Source organism: Bos taurus, chromosome 27 (genome assembly GCF_002263795.3).
Source record: "Bos taurus isolate L1 Dominette 01449 registration number 42190680 breed Hereford chromosome 27, ARS-UCD2.0, whole genome shotgun sequence".
NCBI lineage: Eukaryota > Metazoa > Chordata > Mammalia > Artiodactyla > Bovidae > Bos > Bos taurus.
Window position 1 is genome coordinate 41,456,626 of NC_037354.1, and position 27,941 is coordinate 41,484,566.

Below are 27,941 nucleotides of genomic sequence, written 5' to 3' on the forward strand. Positions count from 1 at the left end.
ACAGGTATCATATAATAGCAGGTATTTGTGGAATCTAAAAAATTATACAAATGAACTTATTTACAGAACAGAACACATACAGACATAGAAAACAAATTTATGGTTACCAAAGGGAAAAGGGATGGGAAGGATAAGTTAGGAGTTCGTGATTAGCCAAGTACTATACCTGAAACAAACAAGGTCCTTCTGTATCGCACAAAGAACGTACTCAGTACCTTGCAATAAATTATAATGGAAAGAATATATGTGTGTGTGTATTATAACTGAGTCATTTTTCTGTACACCAGAAACTAACACAACATTGCAAATCAACTATACTTCAATTTAAAAAAAAAAGTGTTGAGTCAGTTTTGTGCTGTGTTTCAACTGTTCTGGCGAGAACAAAACATATCTGCATATGCAAACCACAAAGTATCTGCACAGACTTGCTACAAAATACAGATTGAGTAATTGTGTTGATTTTGCAATGAGTTAAATGCTCCTATATTTTCCCTTAAAACTAGCATTGCACGATCTAAAAATGAGCAGTAAAATTGATGCTAGTCACTTAAAATGCTTGTTTTCCTTTACTTAGAATGATATTAAATAGCAAATAAAAAATACCATAATCATTCCAAAGAGAGAACATGTAACAAAAGAGAGAGCTTTATATATTTTTGTCTTTAGTGTGGCACTTTTTTTTTTCCTGTTTCTTGAATAAAGGGCTCTGCATTTTCATTTTCCACCGGGTCCTGCTAATAATACAGCTGGCGACATCCTTTCTTTACTCCAGCTTCTCCCCACAAGTTCCACCCAGGACCTTCTACAGAAAGTCTCACCAGATGACCCCAGTCTTCCTCACCGGCAGCTACCTAGTAATTTACATTTATATATTTCTCATTGCACCTTGACTTTTAGCATTAACTTTGAGCATGGTATCTCCCTATTAAGTCTGTCTTTTCTCTGAAGGGCAGGGACAGATTTGACATTCTTATTTGCTGGCCATGAACCAGAATCACTGGGGCCCTCATAGCCAAAGTACATTCCAGGAACTGACAATCAACAGAATCAAGAGCTCCAGGGTTTGCTCCAGGTAATTTGGTTGCACAGTGAACTTGAGAAGCAGCTGTTGAACGAACAAGCAAAAACCACTGGTTCTGGGACCTACAATGGTACTTCTGGTTCCAGCACTTCATGGTGAAATCTGGTCCGTCCTCAACAGACTGGTTTACGAGCAGCCCTGTTCAGTGAAATCTCCCAATTTTTCCATCCCCACACACCCGTATTTCTAAACCTGACATCAAGTTCCTTTGTTGCTGCTAGTTACTAAGTCGTGTCCGACCCCCATGGACTGTAGCCTGCCAGGCTTCTCTGTCCATGGGGTTTCCCAGGCAAGCATTCTGGAGTAGGTTTCCGTTTCCTTCTCCAGGGGATCTTCCCGACTCGGAGATCAAACCAGTGTCTCCTGCTTGGCAGGCAGATTCGTTACCACTGAGCCACCTGGAAAGCCCTGAGGTTCCTTACCATATACTAATTATCTTAAATACTAATACAGTTTAAATTGAAATTTACTTCTCTGATTAGACTCTGCTAACACTGAGGTCACAGCAGAGGGAGCCCAGGATGAGATAAATGAGGCTCTTGCTTCATTTTGAGGGCAACATTTAAAAGACCATAAAAAACTCAGTAGTTGAGAGACAATATTTTAATGCCTTATTGTAAACATCAAAATGAATGCAACAATTATCCAAGATGAACAGTGCATGAAAATTTTCAGTAGAGAGGCTTGGATGCTGTTTGGCACCACCGGCCCCGTGGCCTTCAGTGTAACCCCAGCCCCGCTGGCTGCTGTGTCTTATTTGTCTTCTTACCCCAGCAGTTGATGAATACATGAATATATGAATGATTGGCTTCCTTGAACCAAGCCACCAGCCTGAAATTTGTAGACCCTGCTAATGATGGTGGCTACGGTGAAAGGTGAGCCTAGGTCACGAGAACAGCGTTGGCGTGCCGTCTCAGATCGGGACATAGGAGCCTGTGGTCTACAATTTGAATACGAGTTTCTGCCTTCAATCAGGTACCTATAAAATTCTCCTCCAATGTACCCCCGTGTGCAAAATTAGAAAAACAAACAGCATGTCCTGTTGGTAACCCTTCCTCACTGTGACGCAGCCTGGAAGACTCAGTGGGCTGATTTCCGATGGAAGCACGCTGTCTCAACACTGCACAGCACTGCCCTAGCCTGGGGCCTTCCCTGGAGGCCCAGTGGTGAAGACTCTGAGCTCCCAACGCAGGGCACAGGGGATGATTGGTCCGGAAACTAAGATCCCACGTGCCAGTGTGGCCAAAACAATAAATAAATAAATAAAATTACCCTCACTTATTGTTATATAACATTGCTTCATTAATTGCTTGAATAATGCCACATTGTTTATTTAGCTTTCATTTACTCTTTATTTCAGAAGTTTCCAGGCCAAATGAGATCAGAAAAACAAAGTCAGGGAACAAAGGGAAGCAACAGCTTTTATTCCGTTCTCTGTATGATGTTTCCTACTTAAGAAGGAAGCGAGCTCCCAGTTATACTAGGGAAGAGGATGTAAACTACAGGCTAGATAAACATAAGGTCCTGCATAGAGAACTATATTCAATATCTTATGATAAACCACAATAGAAAAGAGTATAAAAAAGCGTTTATATGTGTAAAACCGAATCTCTTTGCTGTACAGCAAAAATTAAACACAATATTTTACATATGTATACTTCAATTAAAAAAAAAAAAAAGCCCCAGCGGATTAGAACCTAGCACCCACCTCCTGTCCATTCAAAGCAGTTCTAGGGGCTCCAGGGCCCCCGAGAAGGCCAGCTGTCAACCGTGCTGGCCTCTCAGGGCAGGCTTTTCCCTCCGTGGCCAGCTTCTCGCCCACAGTTAGCCACCAGAGGGCCGCCTGTTTGGTTCAAATGGTGCAGACGCCACAGCTTTCCTCCAAACCAACCAAAACATCCCGGGCTGCTTTGGAGCAAAGCCCAGGAACTTCCCTGCAAAAGGAGAACAAACCCTGCAAGTCCTAGGGTGCCGCCTTGTTCAGCGTGAAGGAAAAAAAAAAAAAAAGCTCGGATTTCTTGCCAAGGACCCAGGGGGAAAGTGGGTCCGCGGACTCTGAAGCGAGAGGTCCCTCCATCTCTCCAGGGAATCCTGGGGTCTGCAACGATGCGCCCCGGAGCAGGGCAGTTTCTGAATTCTTGACAGTTCTGTCAAGAGGCTTCTCATCCCTGTCCCCGGAACGCTCACAAGAATTGGGACTAAAACACACGTCACTGGCTGCAGATCTAGAAAACTCTCCAATAAATCATCGTTCAGACAGTTGAGGCTAAAAAAAGGTCAAAGCTCTGTCAAAACAGTTGGTTATGTTAATACATGTGTACATTGAATAATGAAGTCGGAATTATTTTAATATTATCTGTAAGAAAATCATTATACCCTGTCGTCCAAATAGCTTTCTGGCAACCCGAGCTTCTGACCGATGACATTTTCGTTTTCTGGGTACCGAGGATTTTCACAAGCACGCTTCTAGCCCAGAACCGCAGAAGCCTGCTTCCTCTTGTCCCAGCCTGGACCCTCGGCCTTCAGGACTAGGGTGGGGAGTGGATTTTAGAAGTGCGTATCTGACTCGGGCAGGACTTTTCAGGAGTATAAATTATTTTTGTCTTCCGGGTTTTATTTGGACGTGTCCCGGGCAAAGACAAACGATCCAGGCGGTCTTTCTGGACCCGTGCGGGGTCTGCACCCCGCGCCGGGCTCCCAGGATGTGCGGGGTGGTGCAGAGAGGTGTCTCCCTCAAGCGCAAGCCAGGTATTTTCCAAAACTTCCAGTCCCGGGGTTGGCGATGGGGGGGACCGCCAGACGCCCGGCGGGAGCGAGGCCCCAGGAGGAGCCAGAGCGCCGCGTCTGCCCCGACACGCGCCACAAGTGGTTTGGAGGAGGAGGCAGGAGCGCGGCGGCCGGGGCCCGGCGGAGCCCGGGCTTCTGGAAGTCACCCCTCCCGGCCCGTGTCCCCGTCCCCCGTCCCTTCCTCTCTGCCGACTAGAGGAATGACGCCCGAGCCCGAACCTCCCTGCGCACGCAGCCGGGTGGGTGGACGCGCGGCCACCAAAACGGCCGCGACATCGCCGCCGGGGGGAGGACTCCGGGGTGGAGGGCACGGCCGGGACGGGGCCCGGGGCGCCCGCACCTGGGGCGGCAGGTGCGGAGGCGGTGAGCCGGGCGGCGCGGGCCGGGCGCGCGGGGCTGGGGGGCGCGGGCCGGGCGCGGCGGGCGCGGCGGGGGCGGGGGCGTCGGGGGCCGGCGGGCGCCCGGGAGGCCATTTCCTCGCGGCGCCCCGGGAGGATCCGGGCCGGCCTGCTCCGGGCCGCCGCCGCCGCCGCCGGGCGGGCCGGAGGGGAAACCAGGTCACCGGCTGGCAGACGCGGCGCGGGCGCCGGGGCCGGAGGAGGGCAGCGGCCCGGAGCGGGCCGGGCGCGCGGGCCCGAGAGGCGGGGACTCGGCGGCCGGGCCGCGCTCGCCGCCCGCGCCTATAAAAGTGGAGCGGCCCCGGCGGGCGGCGCGGCCCCGGCCCGGCCGCCCCTCTCCGCCCGGGGAGTTGACATTTTGCAGGACGCGCTCCCGGGACCCCGCCGCCGGGAGGAGGGGGCGGAGGAGGGTGGAGACTGCGGGGCTCGGCCAAGGCGGGCGCGCGTCCTCGGGCGGGCGGCCGTGACGCGGCGGGGATTAACTTTGCATGAATAAGGCGAGTGCGCCGGGGAAGCGGCCCTCCAGCTCCGGGCTCGGGCAGCGCCCGCAGGCTGCCTCCCCCGGCGGGGGCGCCCCACCCGGCCGGCTCCAGCGCCCCGGTAATTCGGCGAGAGGACGGCGCGGAGGCGAGGGTGCGGGGGCGACAGTCCGGCTGTCCGGAGGGCGGGCGGGCGGGGGTGTCGCGGGAACCCCTCGGGGTGCGAGCGGCGACGCCGAGCGCGCGGGCGGGCGGGCGTGGGTGGGGTGTCAGCCGCCGGGCGCCCGCCCCCGGGGCTCCGCGCCCCGCCGCGGGGAGGAGGTGCCCTCCGGCTCGGGCACCCTCGGGGAGCCGCGGCGTGGGCAGCGGCGGAGCGGGGCGGCTGGGGCGGCCGTGGCCCTCGGACCCCGAGCCCCGGCTGGTTGCCAGCCTCCTTGTGACCCGGAGTTTGGCATCCTCGGCGCCGAACCCAGTGGAAGTTTCCATGATGAGGAAGTTCTATGACACGAGGGTTCGGAAAAGGTTGGCAGACAGCGGGGCTGAGGGGTGGGGGCGGGGGGGGGGTGGCGGCGGAGCCGGTTTAAAGGGACGGCGGGTCCCCCAGCCCCTGTTCTGCTGCCCCGCAGCTCAGGGCTTTGCAGGCGGCACGGACCCCGCGGGTGGCGTGCGCCGGTGCCCGCGCCTGGCGACTTGGCGTCTGCCCACCTCCTCGGGGATTTGCGGATGATTTCGCTTGCCTCCGGGTCGCGCTTCTTGCTTCGCTTCTCTTGACGCAGCATCTTCCCCTGGGCCATCTCGAGTCGGTTCCGATCCGCGCAGTGGTGCCAGCTGCGCGCTTTCCCCCACCCCCGCCACCCCTCAGAGAAGGTCTCATTTGGGGGAGTTTTTACTCCTGGTGGATGTGGTGCTTTTTATTTCCCAGCGACCATCATCAGGTTCTTATTACTGTTAAATCTTAAGTCTTCTGATTTGTTTTCAGTGGAGGTGGGGTGAGTGTTTTGGGTCTGGAAGGTTCAATGTAGAATTTTCCCCAAATGGAAATGTTCAAGGTGGGGTCTGGAAGCATGACAGTTTCGTCAAGTGAAGCGAAGGAAGAGACGAGCGTTTACCTGAGCAGACATCCGCCCTTCTCACACACAGAATTTGTGAAGATTCAAACACTAAGCCTAGTAAATACATGAAACAAAGTCTTCTCCTTAGCATGTTATTGATCCTAGGTGCTTGTGAGAGTCAGTCAAAGACCTGTTTTGAAGTTCAAGAAATTCAGCATTCCTTGGACAGTGTATTAATAACAGAGCACAGCAGTTTCTAATAGTATCAGTATATTGGGTAATGTAGACCTTTGGGGCAATAATTTTATTTGACCTTCTTTTAGTATGAATATTTACATTGCAGTAATATATAGCATGCTCTGGATTGCACAGTGATACAAATTGCATGTTAGTCAAAATATTTCACGGATTCATTCTGGATATTCACAGTGACAGATCAGCTCCCTGATTCACTGCTGCTTGCCTCTCCGATTCTGAAACAAGGCAGGGACTAGGAAACAGGAAAGAAAAAGGTGTTTTAATGAAAGTTATTCTAAGCAGTGGATGTTTTCAGGAGTTTTCATGCCAGCTAGCTAAGCGTTTTAATTGACTTCGACAGAAATTCAATATCAAGCAACTTATTCAAGATGAGATATGTGAAGGCTTTGGTGAACAGTCACTTATTATTTGTGCATGTTGAATAGATATCATCAGAATCTTAATGAATTTCAAAGTTTAATTGTGTGTTGAAGTTGTGTCATCTGCTAGTAAATGTGATTTGCTTCTATTTTTCAACAAGTGAAAGCAAATGATACTGAATTTAGCCATAGACTTTTCCTAAATAAAGCAATTCCTGTTGGCATTACAATGCAAAGGCATAATTTTATTGACATTGAAAAATGCTTTTTATAAAGTAACTGACATTAAAAGAGAAATTAGCATTCCATTTACCCCTCTTTAGACTCTTTGTAGCAAATTTAGCTATAGAGGCAAATTAAGAAAGATCCCTTTTAATTTAGCAACTTTGGGAAAAGGAGGTTTCTTGAACTTTCCTTCCCAGTGGAGAAAGTCATGGATCCTTTTCCTTTCCTGGGAATTTTGCAGTTGCTGAAACATGGTGTGTGGAGCCACAAATGACATTGCACATTTCGTTTTAGTATGCTCATCTTTTTGAAGGAAATCAGAGTAAAGATGATTGGTTTCTTGAGCTCCTTTTTGTCATTGTACTGTAAGACTATGTGTTGCTTCTTTTAAGAGCGCTTCCCTGATGTTGGAGCAAAGGCAGGCTCCCATTGCTTCTCAGAACCCTTGCATTGTTTTTGCTTACCTTTATCCCTCTTCCGTGGTGTTATTTGGTATATGAATTGTTCATTTCAGTTGCTACTTGTTGAGTACTTGTCTCCCCTGTCTAGAATATAGAGTCCATGAGAAAAAGAGTCTTGACTACCTTGTTTACTCATAATTATCTAGCATCTTGACCGGTGCTTAGCACACAAGTAGGTGCTGGATAAGTCTTTGTTGAGTAAATAAATGGTTGTGCCCAAACCCCGTGTTCCCACAAATACTTAAGTAAGCATCTGAGTGAGTGTGGATGGGGTGTGCCAAGGTCTGTACCTGTGTGTGCGCCACGTGTAAATGGCTCAGTTTCTCTCCTTTGATATGAAAGCTGGCCCTGTTTTGTGTTGTGACAACTCAGAGTTATTTCTGTGAGCTCTTCCTGGGGGCATTTGCCTTGAGTGCCTGGAAACCCTCAGCAGCGGTTTGTCTTACATGTTACCTTCATTCCCTGAAGACACTGACCTTCAGCTCCCTGGGTTTCAGCAGACGCTTATGAGTTCCAGAGGCATTGTCAGTGCTGAGAGTGAGATTCCAGGGAACAGACATCGCTGGATGATCGCAGTGCCTTCTCACTCAGTGAGTTCTGGCAGCGCCTTTGGCCTTGGCAGCCCCAAGGGGCCCAAGGGCATGTGGTGGTGTCACTGGTCTGCAAAAGTAGCTGTAGGGGAAGGGGCGAATGGGACTTTCAAGACCCAGCACACAATACAAGTATCCCCTTGCTGGTAGATCAGGAAATACCCTGGGCCGCTACCCTGCACGTAAGTTCAGTCAGTCAGCCTCTTTCCTGTCTCCTTGCCCCGTTTCATAAACAGATTCTGAACCTGATAATTACGGCAAATATTACACTATCTGAGTTTCCAAGTGACGGAGGTGTGATACCCAAGGGGGCGTCTTCAAATTAGCTATTCATGAAAACTCTTGTGACAGTTGAGACTAAAAGGAGATTACAATGGATGGTTCTGGTCATTTATTTTTGTTGACAGAGTATTGACTTCCAGAAACGTGTATCAGTAAATGCAGAGTAAAAAAAAGCCCACAAAGTGATGAGACCAGTAAAAAATGATGAAGGAAGAGAGATCAACATCTTAGGCATAAATTAAACTGAAATAAGTGCTTATTGCGTTTCAGTTTTTAATTTAGCTCTGAACTTCTGTGTCCAAGTTAACAGAAAAGAAAAGGTGGGGAGGGGGCCACTGAGGTGGCAAGTATGTACAGAACCTGTGAGGATAAATCAGATAACATTTGTAAAGGGTTACCTCTACACGCATGCCAACCAGTTATACTCCCATGAAATATCCTGTCACGTAACTTGAACTTCATTTCTACAGAAAATGAAGTAAAGCTCTTTATATGGTAAAGTCTTTTGCCAACCTGCAAGAGAAAAAACGATGCAGAAAGTATAGTAATGGAAAGTCACCTGGTGGGACTTTATTTGTGGGGGCCTGAGCTCCGATGCTCAGTGGTGGAGATTTTGGACGCTGTCTCTAGTGCAGAAATAGAGCTCAGACCTAGAGGAATGAATGGTTAACATGTTCTTTAAGCTGACTTTCTCAAATATCCAGTGTCTCAGCCAAGCTTTTGAACTGGAGCAGTCTGAGAGGGCGGTTCAGGTCCAGGTTCTGGAAGATGGCCCTGCGGCTATAAACCTCTCTCAGCAGGTGGCCCTGATGCTTTGTGCGTTAGTCTGTATTGCCAGGCGGTGCAGTGACAGAGAACCTGCCTGCCAGTGTAGGAGACACAAGAGACGCAGGGTCGATCCCTGGGTGGGGGAGATCGCCTGGCCTAGGAAATGGCAACCCCCTCCAGTATTCTTGCCTGGAGAACCCCATGGACAGAGGAACCTGGCGGGCTACAGTCCATGGCGTTGCAGAGGGTCAGACGTGACTAAGCGCACACCTGCAGGACAGTTTGTTTGTTTCTGTCTGTTTCATCTCTGTCTTCCCCTCTGAACCGTGATGATGGGTTGTGGGTTTCCTCATCCTTGACTCATAGCGCATCTAGCCATGGCTTTGACATCTGGGCTCAGGGAGATGCTCCTTTGGAAGAATGAATGGGAGGGGCAGAAGGGAACGTGTTTCTCTGTCCTGTCTGGTACTGTGTCTGATGTCATCTTCTGACTTAGTTTTGTTCAAGTGAATGTTTGCTGCCTGGCTTACATTGTATGTCCATATCACAGCAGAGAATTTTGCAGCTGCTGCTGCTGCTAAGTCGCTTCAGTCATGTCCAACTCTGTGCGACCCCATAGACGGAAGCCCACCAGGCTCCCCTGTCCTTGGGATTCTCCAGGCAAGCACACTGGAGTGGGTTGCCATTTCCTTCTCCAATGCAGGAAAGTGAAAAGTGAAAGGGAAGTCGCTCAGTTGCTGAGAATTTTGCTAGAAGAGTTTATTCTCGTGTCTGAGCTGCTTGAACGACAGACGGCAGGTGAACTCCTTGCTTTATTTAAATTCATTTTAATTACCTGACTTGATTTCTCTTTTAGGCTACAAAGATTTGTGTACCTACTGTGTGCCTGGCCCCTCTAGCTGCTCTGCAGCTCAGCATGCAGCCTAGTGAACTGTGAGACACTAGGTGATGTTCATGCGGAGAGACTCTGAAGTGGTCTCCACTGTGATGGAATGGAATGCCTGTCGGGGTCCCTCACGTGGCCCCCTAAATAAAATAAACTTCTATTAATCTGAGGAGGTGATGGTTTTGTGAGGTTTCCCACCCATGTGTATTAGTGTAAGTTGCAGCACGATTCACCCAGGACTCTCTTGGGATCCATGTGGTCTGGGATTGAATACATTTAGGCTGGTGCATCTCTGATTAAGGATGCTCACTCTCCACCTTAAGGGCCTAAAGTGTTAGTTACTTGTGACATTTAGGCCAGTGCGGGCGAGGGGGAATGTGCACATTACTGAGTCACAAATAGTATTTCCACGTCTTCTCAGGAATCTGCCCAACTGACAGCTAGAATCGTGATCTACATTTAATGCTCATGTTATTTGGTCCTGCTGCTGCTGCTAAGTCGCTTCTGTCGTGTCCGACTTTTCGAGACCCCGTGGACTGCAGCCTACCAGGCTCCTCCGCCCATGGGATTTTCCAGGCAAGAGTACTGGAGTGGGATGCCATTGCCTTCTCCGTTGTTTGGTCCATACTGTCCTAATTTCAAGGCACTTTGGAGACTTTATGTCCTGGCAGCTCTTCTTCTGTGGTACTATTTTTATTGAGTGAGAAACTGAGCTCTGCTCTGAACTTAAGTATCCTTTTCAAGTGACAAGTCAGGAGACCCAAGAATTAGGACCCAGGAGCTTGGCTTTCTCCCAGGAAGCATACTGTAGCTTTTCCTTCATGACAGATGCTCTGACATACACATATACTTGTATGGATATGTATAGGTGTATACACGGCATACAGTAATATTTGTATTATTTGCATTGTGTAGATAACTGTATGTAATATGTGTAATAACATATGCATGTGTGTTCCTGCATGTGTGTGTGTGTATGCCAAAACTGGACTGTAGACGGGGCACATATAACAATTAGGAAAGGACTGAACTGAACTCATTACTCAACTTCCTAGTTTAAAAAAAGAAAGAGCTTTCAGGTATCATGGCTTCTCCTCTGTGATCAAGAATGCAGGGTTTTTTATTCAGAAAGTCATGAATGATGAGCTGATGAAAGCAAAAGCTTGGACAGATACGCTGATCGACCGCAGGTGTATCTTCTTCATTTGAGAAGTACGCTGTCTGACTCCTCTGGAGGCCCAGGAGTGTCTGTGTTGAGGAGAGTGGAGAAGACAGCCCTTGTTTGGATGGCAGGCTGTGTGATCGTCGTCTTCGGAGCCCATTGCGTCTTCTGACACTTGTGATGTAGGTTGTTCAGTGGTTCCCGGGAAGGTCCTGATACACTCCTCCTTCCTTTCGTTTGTCTCAAGACTGTTTCCCCAGATTTCAGCCCTGGTTGTTCAGAACAGCTGCTCAGCAGTTCATGATTGAGGTTAGCGATCGTGACATTTTTGGGCTCGGGTCAGCGTTTTCCTTTCTCTCTCCCGTCTGCATCAGTATCTCCCCACTTGCATGTCCGTACTCGCAGAGGCTCCTCTGACAAGTCTGTGTCCTATTCTCACGTACAGCGAGAAAGGCACTGTTCGTCTCTGGCTGCAGCCGCGGTTCCCACGGCGAAAGACACCACAGCCCTGCTGATGTCCCCAGCTGCAAAGCCTGTCGTCAATTTCCGTCCTCCATGCTCCTGAATGTCTGGGCACATCCTGATTTTAGTTTATACTGGTTACTCTATGGGAAGTCCTCAGGTTAACAACTTAATGCAAGTGTTTCCAGAGCCTGCTTTTTATGCTCGTGTACAGGGGCAGCATGTACCAAAATGTATTTGATCACCATATTCTCATGTGTGTGTGTGGCCACAAATGGCCAAAGTTGGATGCAAAAGGTTGTGAGGAATAATTCATGATGTTAGTCACTCAGTCGTGCCCGACTCTTTGCGACCCCATGGACTGCAGCCCACCAGGCTCCTCTGTCCTTGAGATTTTCCATGCAAGGATACTGGAGTGGGTTGCCATTTCCTTCTCCAGGGGATCTTCCCAACCCAGGGATCGAACCCGGGTCACCTGCACTACAGACAGATTCTTTACCGAAAAAATAGTCCCATCTGCTTTAGAGCATGAGAACCCATTCCAGTATTCCTGCCTGGAGAATGCCATGGACAGAGGAGCCTGGGGAGCTGTAGTCCATGGGGTCGCAGAGTTGGACATGGCTGTGGTGGATTAGCAGGCAGGCTTTAACTTCTGCTACATTTTTTAATTAAAATTACTTATTTATTTTTGGCTGTGCTGGGTATTTGTTGCTGCCGGGACTTTCTCTGGCAGTGGCAAGTGGGGGCCACCCTCTCGTTGCCATGCACAGGCTGCTCACGGCAGTGGCTTCTCTGGGTGCAGAGCACACGGGCTCCAGGCACATGGGCTCAGAGGTTGTGGCTCCCAGGCCTCATTACTCCTCTGCACGTGGGCTCTTCCAAGATCAGGGATAAAACCCATGTCTTCTGCATTGGCAGGCGGATACTTTACCACTGAGCCACCAGGGACGCCCCTTCTACTGCATTTTATGACAAGCGATCACTCACAGTGAACCTTTATGCTCTTCTGTAGAAAAATCTATCAGTTTGTATTCAATAGTATTTAATGCTGCCACTGTGATGATATAAAGATTAGGCTAAATTGCTGTTACTTTAAAAATGTTATAACCGTAAAATATCTTTTCTTGACTTCATTTCTGGTATTTAGATAAATTAATTGACTCCAGGCATAGAATGGTTTATTTCTGCCTTATATATTTTTGTTTACTTTTCTGAATTTCGCCTCAGCTTCATTGTAATTTCTCCTCCTTATTTTACTCCCAGCATCTGGAAACCTAGAATAATGTATTTATATCTGAATTGTAGTTACAACAGGAGGAAGCATACAGTTGTATATCTTTGTATTATTTGTGTTTTTTTTTTTTTAAAGATACCAGGGGAACCTTATACAGGAAATCTAAAAAAAAACCAATGTAAATTATGGCCTGTGTGGATGATGAACATATCAATTTATCCTGTAGTATAGTACCTGTGAGGGATTCTTGAAAGATACTCCTAGGCCCTTAGCTTGTTAATGTGATCTCACACTACAGATTCATACACGTGAGGTATTGCTAAGGCTAAGGCATCCTCTGGAATGTACTCTATATGAATTCATTTATTGTTAATTAAAAATGTGTTTTCCAATTTATTTTTATTTCAGATGCCACAGAACCAAGCCTTAAAAACGTCACCTTGTTTCTTTTCTCCTGAAATCTATCCATTCCTCAATCCAGCCCTCTATCTCTACATCCACCCCCATCCACGCACCCATCCATCCATTAATCCCTCCATTCCTGCATTCATCCGTCCACCCATCCATCCTATATCTACTGGGCATCTACTGGGTACCAGGCTCTGTGGTAGATCCCCATGGTGAACATTTAAAGATCCTTGCTATAAAGATGCTCAGTCTCCTGCGTCAGTCTACAGGCATTAATTTAGCATAGAGCAGAACACTCCAGTGTTCTTGCCTGGAGAATCCCAGGGACGGGGGAGCCTGGTGGGCTGCCGTCTATGGGGTCGCACAGAGTCAGACACGACTGAAGCGACTTAGCAGCAGCATCAGCAGTGTTTCTCAGCCTCTGAATCATCGACATTTGGGACTGAACAATTCTTTCCTATGAGGAGCTGTGCTGTGTATTATAGGATATTTAGCAGCATTACTGGCCTCTTACCCCACTAGATACTTGCAGCCATTGAAAAATGTCTCCAGATATTGCCAGGTGTCTCATGGGAGCAAAATCACCTCCACTGAAAACCCCTGGTGTAGAATTAAGAACCTGGCTAAGAGTGGTGATGTGTGGGTTCCTGTCTTGTCTTCCCCTGACTCTGTTGCTTGTGCCCCATCTCCTCTATAACACAGTGAAGATTAAATGAAGTAACGTAGCACTGGACCTGCAGTGAGGTGTTAAATATTAACTGCTCCCACAGAGGTAGAATTAGTGCTTCCACAGTTACAATCAATTACAATATAAGTAAGTTCTGTGATGGAGTAAGTACAGTGTATGGGGGGTGGGGAGAGTTCTAGGAGTAGGAAAACCATCTGCAAGTGTATGAAATGGGATAGAAGTATGACACATTCGGGGATTGCAAGGAGCTTACTTGGATGTGCAGAGGACCGTAAATGAGGCCATGGGGGCAGGTGGGAGCCACATGATGAAGGCTTTCGAAGCCAAATAAGGAAAGTGGGTTTTATCTTGAAGAGACTAAGGGTTAGTGTATGAGAGTTTTATTTTGAAAGGGTTTTTTTGGAGTAGGTCTTGAGTGGGATGGAGACTGGAAATGGCGAGCCCAGTGAAAGGTTCTAGAATAATATACTGACATGAGGGTAGCTGCTAGAACGAGGCAGTTATATGTTGCTGTGAAGTCTTGGGGAACAGATTTCACTTTCTCCAAGATGTGGCAAATTTTTAACATTTAATTCCAATAAGGAATATTTTTAGCAAGCTGGCTCTACGTTTGGGGTAATTTCAAGTTTAATTTGAAAGCAGATTACATGATAGGTTCTCTTTAAAGTATTTTCAAATGAAGCTTAATTTAAAAACTATCTTACAGCCTATTTGTTGCTCAATATTACTCAAGGGTTCCTCTGCTATTAAGTGTTGATTTTCTGATAGGGATTTTATTACTTTAATGATGAAAATTAGAGATGGGTGGAGAGTATGAATCAGTGAGTGAATGAATGATAATGACCTTATGGAAATACCACTTAATTTAGAGTAAAAATATTTTGGACAAGTCTCTTCACTTATCTGAGCTTTAATTTCCTTAGTCATGAAGTAGTTAGAGTAGGTGAATTAGGCAATTTCAAAATTATTCTTTATCTGGGTATTATCAGGATTAAGTTCTTCATATTGCAAATTTTAATTTTCAAAAATATTGCAAATATTTTACAAGGACAACCCTTGTAAGTCAAGGACAGCCGTACCTAGGCTGATACAAAGACAAACAATGATTTCTTTTCCTTCTCTATGTCCTTAGCATGATACTTCTTATCATTGGTCTTATTTCTTAGTAACCCAAAACAGATCTTCTACAAACACTTTGTATAATAAGCCATTATAATACAAATGTTGAGCTTTTCAGGACTACTCTGAGAGTCCTACTTTTCAGCTACTCTGTAATGGAAAAGCAGCCACAGGTAGTATGTAAATAGTCATGGCTCTGTACCAATAAAGCTTTATTTATAAAAACAGTGACATGTAATTTGCTGACACCTACTCTCCCAGCAGGAGTCCAATAGAAATATAAAGTGAACCACATAGGTAGTTTAAAATCTTCTAGTAGCCACATTATAAATTAGTAAAAAAGCAACCAGTGTATTTGATTTCAACAGTATATTTTATTTCATCTAATATATTCAAAAATTACTGACATAATATGAAATAATAATGAGATTTTTACTTTTTTGTATTAAACCTTCAGTATCTGGTATATATTTTACACTTGTAGCAGATCTCAACCTCAGCTAGCCACATTTCAAGTTTTCAATTGCCATTGGTGGCCAGTAGCTGCTAGAATTGGGCTGTACAACTTTAGCCTTAAAAATCTATGATTCTATCAAATTCCATGCACAAAGAAACTCTATGCATTATTTCAAGTGATTGAGACACTTACCTTTTCTCTCCATATGTGTTGGTTAGGAAAACATCAAGCTTTGGAAAAAAAAAAAAAAAACGGGCAGGGGCTAAAGAAAGTAAAATTGTATCTTTCATTGCTGTTCCGGATTCACTGGGGGCTCTGCTCTGTGTGAATTTCGGAGACTCCAGATTTCCTGGGTCTTGGTCCCTCCATCTCCAGCTCAAGGCTTCTGAGGTCACGTCCTCACTGTGTCAGACCCCTGGAAGGGAAGAGACGGGGCAGAACGGGCCTCTTCCCTGCCTCGGCTTGGAAGGGACACAGCATCGTTTTGCTCCACTTCCACCAGCGACAGCGATCGCCTGCCCACACCTGGTGAAGTGGGAGGGGACATGCAGCCCCGCCTCCCGGACGGCCCTGGGCTGGGGCGGGAGTCATCTGCCCTTCTCTGCCACTCTTTTTCAGTTCTTGGGAGGCTCTCCTCAGAGAGCTGTCTTGGTGCGTTTGGAGGCATTGCTGCTGCTGCTGCTAGGTCACTTCAGTCGTGTCCGACTCTGTGCGATCCCAGAGATGGCAGCCCACCAGGCGTTACGTGGTGGAAACCTCTCCATAGTGATGAGGTAACCCACATCTGGGTTTTAGTGCAGGATCGCCCTCCTAGCTGACCCAGATCTGTTTTCTCCCTTCCTGCTCGCTCTTACGGGGTCACTTTTAATCTGCCTACACCTGCCTTTTCCTTTGAGTCTTTGACTGTCATCTGGAACTTCTTAATAAATCTGTGTGGGTCATAATATGTATATAGTGTTGGGAGTTTACCGATCAAGCCTGGTGTAACTGGCACATTACTAATGATGCTGACACATTCTAAAATTTTTCACTGGAGAAGAGTTGCTTACAATATTGTGTTAGTTTCTGCTGTACAGCAAAGTAAATCAGCCTTACATATACATAAGGCCTTCCCTGGTGGCTCAGATGGTAAAGAGTCTGCCTGCAAAGCGGAAGACCTGGGTTCAATCCCTGGATCAGGAAGATCTCCTGGAAAAGGCAATGGCAACCCTGTCCAGTGTTCTTGCCTGGAGAACTCCGTGGACAGAGGAAGCTGGTGGGGCTGGGCTACAGTCCACAGGGTCACAAGGAGTTGAATACGACTCAGTGACTGACAGATAGGTACATACATACATCCACTCTTTCTTGGATTTCCTTGGCATTTAGGTCACCACAGAGCACCGAGTAGAGTTCCCTGTGCTATACAGGAGGTCCTCATTTGTGCTGGCATTTTTTTAAAGGAAACTAAAATGAAAAGTGGAGCTATCAGGAAGCAGAGGGCAGAGCTGATTCTTGGTGTGCTGACAGAGGAGTTGAAGCCATTTTCCTGGAATCGTTTTACAGAGCTTTAGACAGTTTAAATAAATGACTCATTACATAATATCTTGACTAAAAATAGCAAGTTTCCTAGTATTTATTCTATTTATCATTCCTTACTACAATGGAGAAGCCCAGTGTTTTTTAGTCAAAAAGGATATTTGCTTGTTTTCTTCCCAAATTATAAATGTATTAATGTGTTTGATCAGATATTCAGCCTGTTCTGTAGAAATGCATCTGGTGAAGGAAGTGGAAGAGAGAAATGAATAATAAAAGTGAGGTCAGTGAAGAGAACAAAGAAGCTCTTTCCTTCTGACTCTGCATATTTTACCTTTTTGAAAACTTATCGTTTAATTATTATTAAAATGTCTTCTTCTGAGAGTAAGGGACCGGTACTTCATTAAGAACTGGGACCAACCAGTGATCACAGGTATCATGCTAAAGACATGTAAAAGGTAAAAAAAGAATCATTTGCCTTTATATTACCCTAAGCAGGGCTGTCTTTGATGGCACAGTCTATTTTTGTGAAATATTTTTCAGTAGTTATGAAAATTAAAACTTGCAATATGAAGAAGTTAATCCTGATAAGTGCCTCTCAAGTACAGAATCCAGCTAAGACTTTTTTTTCATTGAAATATAGTTGGTTTACAAGGCTGTGTTAATTCCTACTGTACATAAAAGCGATTCAGTTATATATATATATTTATTTATTTAAAATATTCTTTTCCACTGTGGTTTATCATAGGATATTGAGTGTAATTCGCTGTGCTCTAGAGTAGGACCTTATTATTTATCTGTCTATATAGTAGCTTGCATCTGCCAATCCCAAACTCCCAATCCATCCCTCATCCGACCCCATCCTTCTTGGCAGCCACAGCCTGTTCTCTGTGTCAGTGATTCTGTTTCATAGACAGGTTCATTTGTTCCGTATTCTTGATTCCACATGTAAGCGGTATCGTATGGTATTTGTCTTTCTCTTTCTGACTTACTTCACCTAGCCTGATAATCTCTAGTTGCATCCATGTTGCTGCAAATGGCGTTAGTTCATTCTTTGTTATGGCTGAGCAGTATTCCATCGTATATATGTATGACATCTTCTTTGTCCATTCCTCTGAAGGTGAATATTTAGGTTATTTCCGTGTCTTGGCTGTTGTGAGTAGTATTGCTTTTGGGGTGCATGTATCTTTTTGAATCCAGCTACTCCTTGCTATCCCGTCACAAGAAGGAACTACTTCTCTCAGTCACGCCCCACTGGTTACTGCCCCTCACTAGGATCCCTGGGGCAAAGGGTAGCCTGCAGTGTGGGCACCAGGAATGTCCTATTTTAAAGTCCTGTCACAGAGCAGGTAGGAGAGACATCCCCCTTCTCTGAGAGACAAAGCGCGAATTGCAGGGAGGGTGGAAACGGGGGTCCTGGGGTCCTGGCCTGGTTGAGAGCCGGGGCGCTGGGGGGAGATCAGGAGTTACGGGTAGAGGGTGGCATCACTCAGGCACTGAGTTGGATGCCAGCTTTGCCACCTTCTAGCTTGCGGTCTCTCTGACAAGTTACTTAACCACTTTGAACTCCAGCCACCCCATCTGTACAATAAAAATAGTATTGATACTTCACAGCCTTGTTGAGGACACTAAATGAGATTGTGGTTATGAACTGTGTAGCCAGTCCAGAGTGCCTGGGAGGGCGTGGTACATGGGGAAACAGTCTTATTGTTATCTTATTATTTCAGAAGTTGTAAAATTGATTGTGTTACGTCAACCTGCACCCTAGAAGTATGGAGCCTGATTGTTCCAAAGGCAGGAAATCAAATTTCCTTGATCACTTTGTATTATTAGTTACTCTTTTTTCAGTTTTAAATCATTAGGATGCATTTACTGGTAACAGTCTCCTTTTTATAGTCAAAGCGTTTGTCACTCAGTCGTGTCTGCTTCTTTGCGACCTCATGGACTTAAGCCCACCAGGTTGCTCCATCCATGGGCTTTTCCAGGCAAGAATACTGGAGTGGGTTGCCATTTTCTTCTCTACGTTTTAGAGATGTCCTGGAATTTTTCAGCCTCAAGAGATACGTTCTGTGGTCAGTTGTTGAACTCAGGGAACCCTCAGGGTTTGCATAAAATAAAAATAATAGATGCTCAGTTACCTGCCCAGGGCTCCAGCCTCTTGAACACAAAGTTGGTTCTCCCACTTGGGCTGAGTGTGATGCTGAAGCTGACTAACTTACTGACTTTTTTTGTAGCATCTACTCTTGCTTCTTGCTCTGATGTTTTTCTGCTGTCCAAAAACAAACTTCTGTCCCTTGTCTGTGTGTGCTAAGTCATGTCCAGCTCTTTCCGACTGTAGCCTGTCAGGCTCCTCTGTCCGTGGGATTTTCCAGGCAAGAATACTGGAGTGGGTTGCCATTTCCTTCTCCAGGGGATCTTCCTGACCCAGGGATGGAACTTGGGTCTGCTGCACTGTAGGTGGATTCTTTACCATCTGAGCCGCCAAGGAAGCCCTCTGTCCCTTACAGCCTAGCATATATTTTTTCCTGCTTCTGTTTCAACCCAGCTGCCAAATATCCTTCATGCAGGGAGCTCCCCAGGCCTGCCCTGGTTCATTAGGATTGTGATCCAAATGATCTCTGTTTCTTCCTTGCTGAAACGTACCCCTTTAATGACAGTTTCCTTCAACCCTTTGTCCAAAGGTAATAGTACATGTTAAGTCTCTTACTATATGGATTTCCTCACTGTTCATTGCCCAGACCTCACATTGGTCAATGAGGTGGCGATTTCTCTGCTGGATTTGAAGTTCTAAGAGGGCAGGGGCTGTGTGCTAAAGAAGTTTAGTGGAGTCTAGATGGCAGGCTCAGAAGGTAGGTGCTGAGTAATGCTGTCCTGCTGTTTTGACCAACCACATGCAGGCTGTTTTTGTATAATTAGGATGAATCTAATTTTAAAATGAACAACCGTGTGTCCTCAGATGAACCAGAATATACACTTACAAGGCGCTGCTGTCCTGCATTATAAATAAGGGAATAGATTGCCCGGCAGAAAAGCTCTGCTGTTCTTTTCCCTTTTTTTAAGAAAAGAGAAAGAAGGAAAGAAAAAAAAGCTCTACACAGCTAAGAACTGAGATAGAAGATCTCCTGTCCCCCCACCTACGCTGGCGAGAAATCAGGGCCCCAAAGTGGATGTTCTCAGCAGAGATGAAACCCAGCCGGCACCCACAATCAGAGAAGACTGGCTTCAGAGGACTCGTAAAGAGCCACCCTTAGGAGTGGCTTCCTGTGGACAGACCCTGAGCTGCACGCCGGTCCTCAGAGACTGTGGGACCCCCTCAGGGCACGGCTCGGTCCCCGAGGAGTCAGAGTCCTTGGAAGGCGTCGGGTGCATCGCTGTCTACTGGCCTGCTGCTGGTGGCGTGGGGAGCCCTCGATACACTGCCGCCATCACATGCCTCAAGCGCCGAGCATTTTCTTGAGATTCCTTAGCATCTCGGATGCCCGCTGTAGGGAAGATGAGTGATTTAGCATCGCCCCGAGGGGGCTTACAGTTCACGTCTCTCCTTTGTCTCGCAGGGGTTTGAAACGGCTGATCCATGTTGCTGTTCTGTGGTTTTCGGTCCCCCCTGGTAATCCGTCCAAGTTCATTTGACCCTCAGCCGCCCTTGTTTCCAGCTTTGCCTGTTCCTGGCACTAGAGTAAGACCTCCCTCCCAGAGTCAAGTGTTACTTATTTAAGTTCTTGCAGAGGTTTGACTTCAGGGGCACTTGAGACTTGTAGGGATTGTGCTTGGGTTCCCTGCCAGCCTCAAGCTAACGATGTGGGAGAGACTGGAATGTACTTGGCATGAGCCGCGTTTCTGATGGTCTGAAAGGAGTAAGTCTAGAGCCCATGGCTCAGCGGATCCCGGGATTCTGTTCTCAGGACCAGGGGGTGGGAAGGTCGGACCCTCTGAGACAGGGCGACTGAGAACCCAGAGATCTCCCACATCCGAGGAACCTGAGGATCAAGTGACCGACACCCCCAGTGTCCCTTCCAAAGACTTGCCATTAGAGTTTGGGTTTCCCAGAAGCAGACCCTGAGCTGAGAATTGAAATGCAAATTATTTTAGGGGGACAGTAAAGAAAGCACCCATATGAGAGTGGGGGGGAGGGGGGCAGGACAGGAACAGCCGCCAGTGAGGGGGTGTTGCCAAGCACCTCGCCACTGTGGGCACACTGCAGAGCCCTGGGAGACAGTGTGAAGCAGGTCTGCTGGTTGCCCAACCCAGAGGCAAGGGGGCCGGGACCTATTCATCCAGACCTGCCTGGCATTGGTGCAGGGCTGCCTGAAGAGGCAGTTGATTTCCTGGCATTTCAGGACTGCCACTTGGGCAGCCAAGAGCACGCCTCAAGGCAAAGGAATGCAGTTTCTGGCAGTTGGAAGCCCAGCCGATGGGCGCCGGGGCGGGGTCCACACCCACCGCAGGGGAGCCTTTCTCGCCAGAGGTGCGTCACCCCACAGGGCAGCCCATGGTGCGTTTCCACCCGAGGGTGGCTGCCTTCTCTGCACCCTGTGCTTGGGAAGAGGCGTAGGCTGCCTTCAGCGGGAGCAGCGGAACCGAGCCCACCGGCGATTGACTGGGGATCCAGTGGAAGGGGCGGGCTGCCGATGCCGGACCCCCTTCTTGAGCTCATCTCCATCCACGCTGTCTCCCTCTCTCTCGCCCAGTGCCCTAAATAGTCCAGTGGGCCTGCCGAGTGCATTGTCTTTCCTAGTAGCTTCTCCTCTGGCTCCTGTCAGGCTTACCTTTGTACCCCTGGGTCATGGTCTCAACCTGGGCACTGCAGACATCTGGGGGCTGCCAGTTCTTTGCTGTAGGGGCTGCCCTGAGCTTTGTAGAATGTTGGGCAGCCTCCCTACCCTCCACCCGCCGGAAGCCCTGTGTTCCACTCCTGAGTGATGAAGGTGAAAAATGTCTCCGGACCTTGGATGCCAGTTGTCCCTGGGAGGCATAATTTCCACCACGAGCCCCTCCGCCAGAAAACCACTGCCTTAGACCTCAGTTCCAACCCTCATCCCCTCTGTCCCCCAAACTCCGCATTAATTGTCATTACCCTTCACGAAGATGCTGCTCCTCACGGGGGTGGGAAGAGGCATCTGCAGTCAGCTGCCTCTTCCACCTGCCACCCCATCCCCCGGGGGTCAGGGATCGCTGCCCTGCTCTGTCTGTCTGTCTCTCTCTTTTGCCTCCCCTCCCCTCCCTTCTCCCTTTCCGCATCGTGAACACATGTGATTTGGAAGGTGCCATTCTTCATTTCTGCCTCCCTCTTATTAAAGCGCCCTGCTCAATTCAAGAAAGCAAATGCTGTAATGAGAAATCAGCTAATAAAGTAAGTTGTCACATTTAAAAAATCACGCTCATACGTTCACGTTTTTAATCAAATGTGTATGTGCCAGGTACATGCTTGGGTGCAGTGGGTGAGCCCACTCCCTGTCCCTCCAGATAGGTGCACAAAATGATTCCACAAAAGACAGCCTCACCAAAATTAAGACTATTTTCATTTTATCAATGCACGTATCCTCCGAATTCTGGAGGCGGAGGTGCAGAAAGCCAGTATGGTACCAGGAACAGTAACTGACCATCAATGTTTCCTAGTGTGGGGATTCTGACTCCGTGGCTTAGAATTATGAAATCATGCTTTGAAAGCCAGGACTTCCTGCCGTCACATTCAGAAGTGTGTTATGAGTGTGTCCACCTTGATGAGCAGGTTACACAGTTTAACAGGTGCCTGAAACGAAAGGTTAGTAAGTCACACTCTGGTTGGCCGGCATCATCTTTGGTGCCCCTGCTTTGCTGAGACAGACAAAGTAATTGTCCACAATTTGGGGTGATCCCATCCAGAAGGCTTCCTGGCAGTCACCAAAAGAGTGGCCTTGTCCCTGCTTGTTTTGGCGGAGGTTGGTTCTGGAGGAAGGACACAAGAGTCCAGATCACAGAAGAGAAGATGAAAGCGTAAGGGGGCCTCCTCTGCAGTGAACGCAGGCCACCCCCACCCCGCTTGGAGGCAGCAGGGCTGTGTGGTGGTGGGGAGGTGTTTCACACCGCCCTGCTCCTCTGCACCCCCTCTTCTTAGCCTGCTACCCCCAGACTGGTCCATCCATACCTCCCCAGGCACAAAGGCAGAATCTCGCACCCCAGCCCAGCCCAAGCAGACTCTGCGTTTCAGTACAGGCCCCCGGGGGCTCACTGCAGTAGGAGAGGAACTTCTGTTCTGCCTGCATCTTGTCTATGAAAACACATGGGGTGCAAGCATAGAAAAGAGTTACAGGGTGACCCCGGTGGGCATTGACTAACTTGTTATACCTAGTCTGTTGTTTTTCAGACTTGATAATCGATACGTTAATGGGCCCTGAATCCACATAATGAGTCACAAGCAACAAATGTTGTTAAGTAAAACAGACTAGAAGAGAAGGTCTTAGAGGAAGCCACAGTTTACAAAACATCTATTTCATTAAAAAAATACGGACACACACACCCCATCTTTATATGTATGTTCTGATAGGTGAATAAGAATTCTGGCTGGGGTTATGGTTAAGAAACAAACAAGCAAAGAAATCCTCCTAAAATGAATGTATCACTTTATATATGTAGATCAGTGTTGTAAAAACTAAAATCTAACATACGCATCTGATGAAAGGTGGTCACTTGACTCTTCCCCAAAGGTAGTGCGATTACATTCCCTAAATCAGATTCCTGAACTGGGGAAACGTTAATAGCATATAGGAATAGTAAAGTGATCTCAGTGGCATATGCATGACAACAGCTTTTACATTTCACACTCAAGTTCAAGAAAACAATGCTCTGTCAGAGAATATTACCTCAAAATCTTGAAAAAGAAACCAAAGACAAGCTCACTTTAAATCAAGAGAAGACAGCTGTAGAGTGATGGAAGGACATCGGTTAACTGGAAGGGAGTAATTTAGAGCCCCAGAGAAACTCGCCAGGTTATGAGAGGTCCAGGGTGTCTCAAAAGTAGCGGTGCTATTTAAGTGTCAGCGTCTCCAGAAGCGTGAATGCTGCTGCCGCTAAGTCGCTTCAGTCGTGTCCGACTCTGTGCGACCCCATGGACGGCAGCCCACCAGGCTCCCCCGTCCCTGGGATTCTCCAGACAAGAACACTGGAGTGGGTTGCCATTTCCTCCTCCAATGCATGAAAGTGAAAAGTGAAAGTGAAGTTGCTCAGACGTGTCCGACTCTTTGAAAAAAAAAAAAAAATATATGTTCAAATTATATAATTTGAGTATATATGAGCATATGTATTTTGAGCATATGTTGAATATATATTAAATATATATCATTGGAAACCAATATGAGAAACGATATTACAGATATTATAAATGGGAGCACCTTATAACAATCTCTTATATTTTATTTCTGAATGGAATAAATTGCAGTTCCTCAACATTGGGGTTTGATGTTTTTCCATAAATTGTATTTTTACTTAAAAAAATAAAATATTAATTTGAATAATATGAACTTGAAGATATTCGTATTTGTCATAATGTATTGTTTGCAATTTTCTGCTCCTTTGAGAAGAAATCCGGTACTTCAGGCTCTCCGTGTTGCGTGATGGTTAGAATTGTATAAAGTACCACTGTTGCCCTCAAGACTAATGAGAACGTGACAAATTTTGAGGTCCGTGCCAAAAGAACATTTTGTTTTTAGAACATTAGCTGTAGAAAACCACATATTAGTGTCATGGCTTTCCTGTGTGATTTATCATAGATGTTGTGTTTTTTTCAGTTGAAAAGCACAGCTCATTGTATTAAGCCATTCTTCTATGCATAGCATTTTAGACAGCTTTCATATGTACCGTTTTCAAATCAGTAAGAAAGGTAAAGGTTTCAGCACGCCCTGGTCTGATACAGATCCACCCGGTTGAATCAGCCGTGCCCATCTGTAAGTGTCTGAGGCTTGATTCCCTCCAGTTCCATGGTCAGCTATGCAGAGCATGCATGATCTGCCCAGTCCTTGGTTCTATCCAGAAATCAGAGACATTTTTCCTGTGAAGTATCAGAGAATCTTTGCTGGATATATTTGAATTACTGTAGCCTTCTCTTTTTCACATAAGAAACCTTAACTATCAGAGCAGCCATTCATCCTGCCCCAGAGTCAGGGTCAAGTAGCTCTGTGCCAGCTGAAATAGGTTGTGGTGGCTGACGTGTCTGAGCTTGGCAGTAGTGTGTGATTGATTAGTAATACCTGCTGTGGGCTAATTAGGAGTAATGGCCTGAGTGTCAGGTATCGTTTTTTATCCTTGTCCATACCTGCTGCCGCTAAGTCGCTTCAGTCGTGTCCGACTCTGTGCGACCCCATAGACGGCAGCCCACCAGGCTCCCCCGTCCCTGGGATTCTCCAGGCAAGAACACTGGAGTGGGTTGCCATTTCCTTCTCCAATGCATGAAGGTGAAAAGTGGAAGTGAAGTCGCTCAGTCGTATCCGACTCTTCTCGACCCCATGGACTGCAGCCCACCAGGCTCCTCCATCCATGGGATTTTCCAGGCAAGAGTACTGGAGTGGGGTGCCATTGCCTTCTGCAAAGGAGGATTGAATCTGCAAGACATTTTCCCATTGTGTGGACTTGGACTTTAGTCTCCCTTCAACGGAGACTGTATTTATTCTGAAGATTTGTTCATTTTCTAGTCAATGTTAAATGAGAAAACTCATTTGTAAGTCAGGGAGCCTATGTAAGAGTGTTTCCATATTGGCAAGTTTATTGTGATATCACAAAACGAAGCACAAGGTGAACTTTTGTTTTTTAATTGTCTCTTTGGTTTTCTGAGTCTTGACACTCAAATATTTAAATATATTATTAATGCTACTTTAAAACTGAAATATCAAAATTGTTGGAACTCTTTTGAGAAGATGCTAAGTTCTCAGAATTGAAGACAGTATTTTCTATTATATTTTAAAATGGCAAAAATGTGTGTATGTAATTTGTCATTTGAACTTCATGGTCTATTTACTTTCTCAATTATAATATCATCCTCTCAGAAGGATTTGGCCAGCCCCTTAACATGGAGAACAGGAAGGAAATTGTATATGAGAAGATAAAGCAGGTGGGTGATCCCAGTGAAGCTTCTGCTGGGTCTACCAACCTAGGAAGATGGAAAGTCTGGGACTTGAGCCCAATAGTGCAAAACTGAAGTTGGAAGGTCAACAGAGTGTGTGTTTCTTATTCCAAGTAAAACTGAGTCTTTGCTAATTAGTTTGATTGGACTCGTTGAAATCTCCCCGTGAGAAGACCTGAATAGTCTTTCCTTCCATTATTACTCACCTACCAAATTTCCAGGTCTACCAAACCTGGAAGGTCGTAATTGCTTACATTACATGAAGTGATTATAACGTCCTCGGGAATTGATGTAAAGAAAGAAATCTTTTGTACACGTGGTGTCGGCATTCTTTGGAGAGAGAGATGAATCATTTTCTTCAACAAGTCCAGGCCTTGACTTTGTGAAGACTGGCAGAGAGGGCAGTGGGGGACAGCTGGCTTTGCACAGCTGCCTTTCCTTTGTAGGGGCTGGTGTTCTTCAGGATGAAATGGCCTGTGGCTAGATATGTCTTCATAGGGCTTCCCTCATGGCTCAACAGTAAAGAATCCGCTGGCAATCCAGGAGATGCAGGTTCGATGCCTGGGTTGGGAAGATTCCCTGGAGGAGGGCATGGCAACCCACTCCAGTATTCTTGCCTGGAGAATCCCATGGACAGAGGAGCCTGGTGGGCTACAGTCCATGGGGTCCCAGAGTCAGACACGACTGAGTGACTGAGCACGCACACGTGCACATGTGTTCATACCTTAGAGGATTCTTGTAGAAGGGAACCAAGTGCGAGGTCCCCGTGGATGTTTTAAGATGTCACCTTCTGGGCAGCTGTGATATGTGTTATTTTGACCATCAGTAATTGAGTTTAATATTCTCTGGAACAAATGGTGGGTTAAGAGGGTCTCAAAAATCACAATGAACATCTTTTTAAAGTTCCCTGCCATTTTCAGCCACAATAGTTTTAATGTAACATAGCAGGTATGATATGAACCTTGGACAGACCTGAATATAAATATGAATGTTCCCACTCAGCTAGCTGATACGGCATTAGGAAAAATTTATTAACTTCCAATTCTATAAAAATATTAAAAAAGAAAGCCTGCCATGTAGGACTATGGTAGAGTAGAAATATCTGGAAAAGAAATTCTTAGTGTAAAATGAAAGGAAAAGCAGAGCTTTGCATTTAATATGAAAGCTTTGAGATGTGCCTGCTTCCAGGCCAATCCTTGTTGGGGGAGAAGAAGGAGTAGAAAAAATTAAACTTAAGAAGCCTACCAAAAAGCTGTTCTGTTCATCAGGAATTTTTTTTTTTTTAAGCTTTTATTCAGGGTTTTAAAGCAAAGCTAGTCTCTCGTGGTTTTCTGTTGGGCGAAGTGGAGATACGCAGGTTGATAATAGGAAATTTCACAAGTTGAACAACCATATGAACTGATGTTCCCGGGGATCAATGTCAGGCCAGCAGAGGGAGGAGGGTCTGCCAAGGACGCCCAGCCTTCTGCCCCACCTCTGGGTGGATGCTGTGGGTGACACCGTGGAGACACAAGCGGCACGCTCATCAGATGTTCAGAGTCACAGCTGGAGGCGAGAGCCAGGAAGCCCACCCCAGAGTGTGGATTCAGAGAGATCTTGAGGGGCTGGAGAAGTCAGATGTTCAGAGTCACAGCTGGAGGCGAGAGCCAGGAAGCCCACCCGAGTGTGGATTCAGAGAGATCTTGAGGGGCTGGAGAAGTCAGATGTTCAGAGTCACAGCTGGAGGCTAGAGCCAGGAAGCCCACCTGAGTGTGGATTCAGAGAGATCTTGAGGGGCTGGAGAAGTCAGATGTTCAGAGTCACAGAGCTGGAGGCGAGAACCAGGAAGCCCACCCCGGAGTGTGGATTCAGAGAGATCTTGAGGGGCTGGAGAAGCAGCTCCGGATCAAGAAGACCCAAAGGAGGGTTAAAAGCACAACACTACATTAAATACAGGTTGGGGGCCCAAATTCCTGGAGACCACCCATCGTCAGTTTAGTAGGAGCTGACAAGCAGTGTGATGTCTCAACTTCTACCATGGTCATAAGTTTGATGAATACAATGGTTCTTATCACCTGGAGGGCTTATTGACATAAGACTGCTGGGCCCATCGCTAGGGTTTCTGATTCAGTTGGTCTACACTGGAGCTGGAGAGGCCATGTTTTGAGCGAGATCCCAGGTGGTGCTGAGAAACTACTGCTGC

General features: G+C 46.8%; 1 protein-coding gene across 5 annotated transcripts in view; it reads left to right on the forward strand.

Moving 5' to 3' along the window:
- The first annotated feature begins 3,538 nt into the window (after nt 1-3,538).
- THRB (thyroid hormone receptor beta) overlaps nt 3,539-27,941 on the forward strand; it is a 438,431-nt gene continuing 414,028 nt past the window's right edge. For 2 of the 5 annotated variants that reach the window (XM_024986438.2, XM_024986440.2), the window contains exon 1: nt 4,775-4,866. The gene's annotated coding sequence lies outside the window, so the exon portion shown is untranslated. Of the gene's footprint in view, nt 3,830-3,926; nt 4,108-4,774; nt 4,867-5,080; nt 5,268-27,941 lie in introns of those variants that run through there. The other 3 variants (XM_005226186.5, XM_015460908.2, XM_005226183.4) reach the window with 3 other exon arrangements.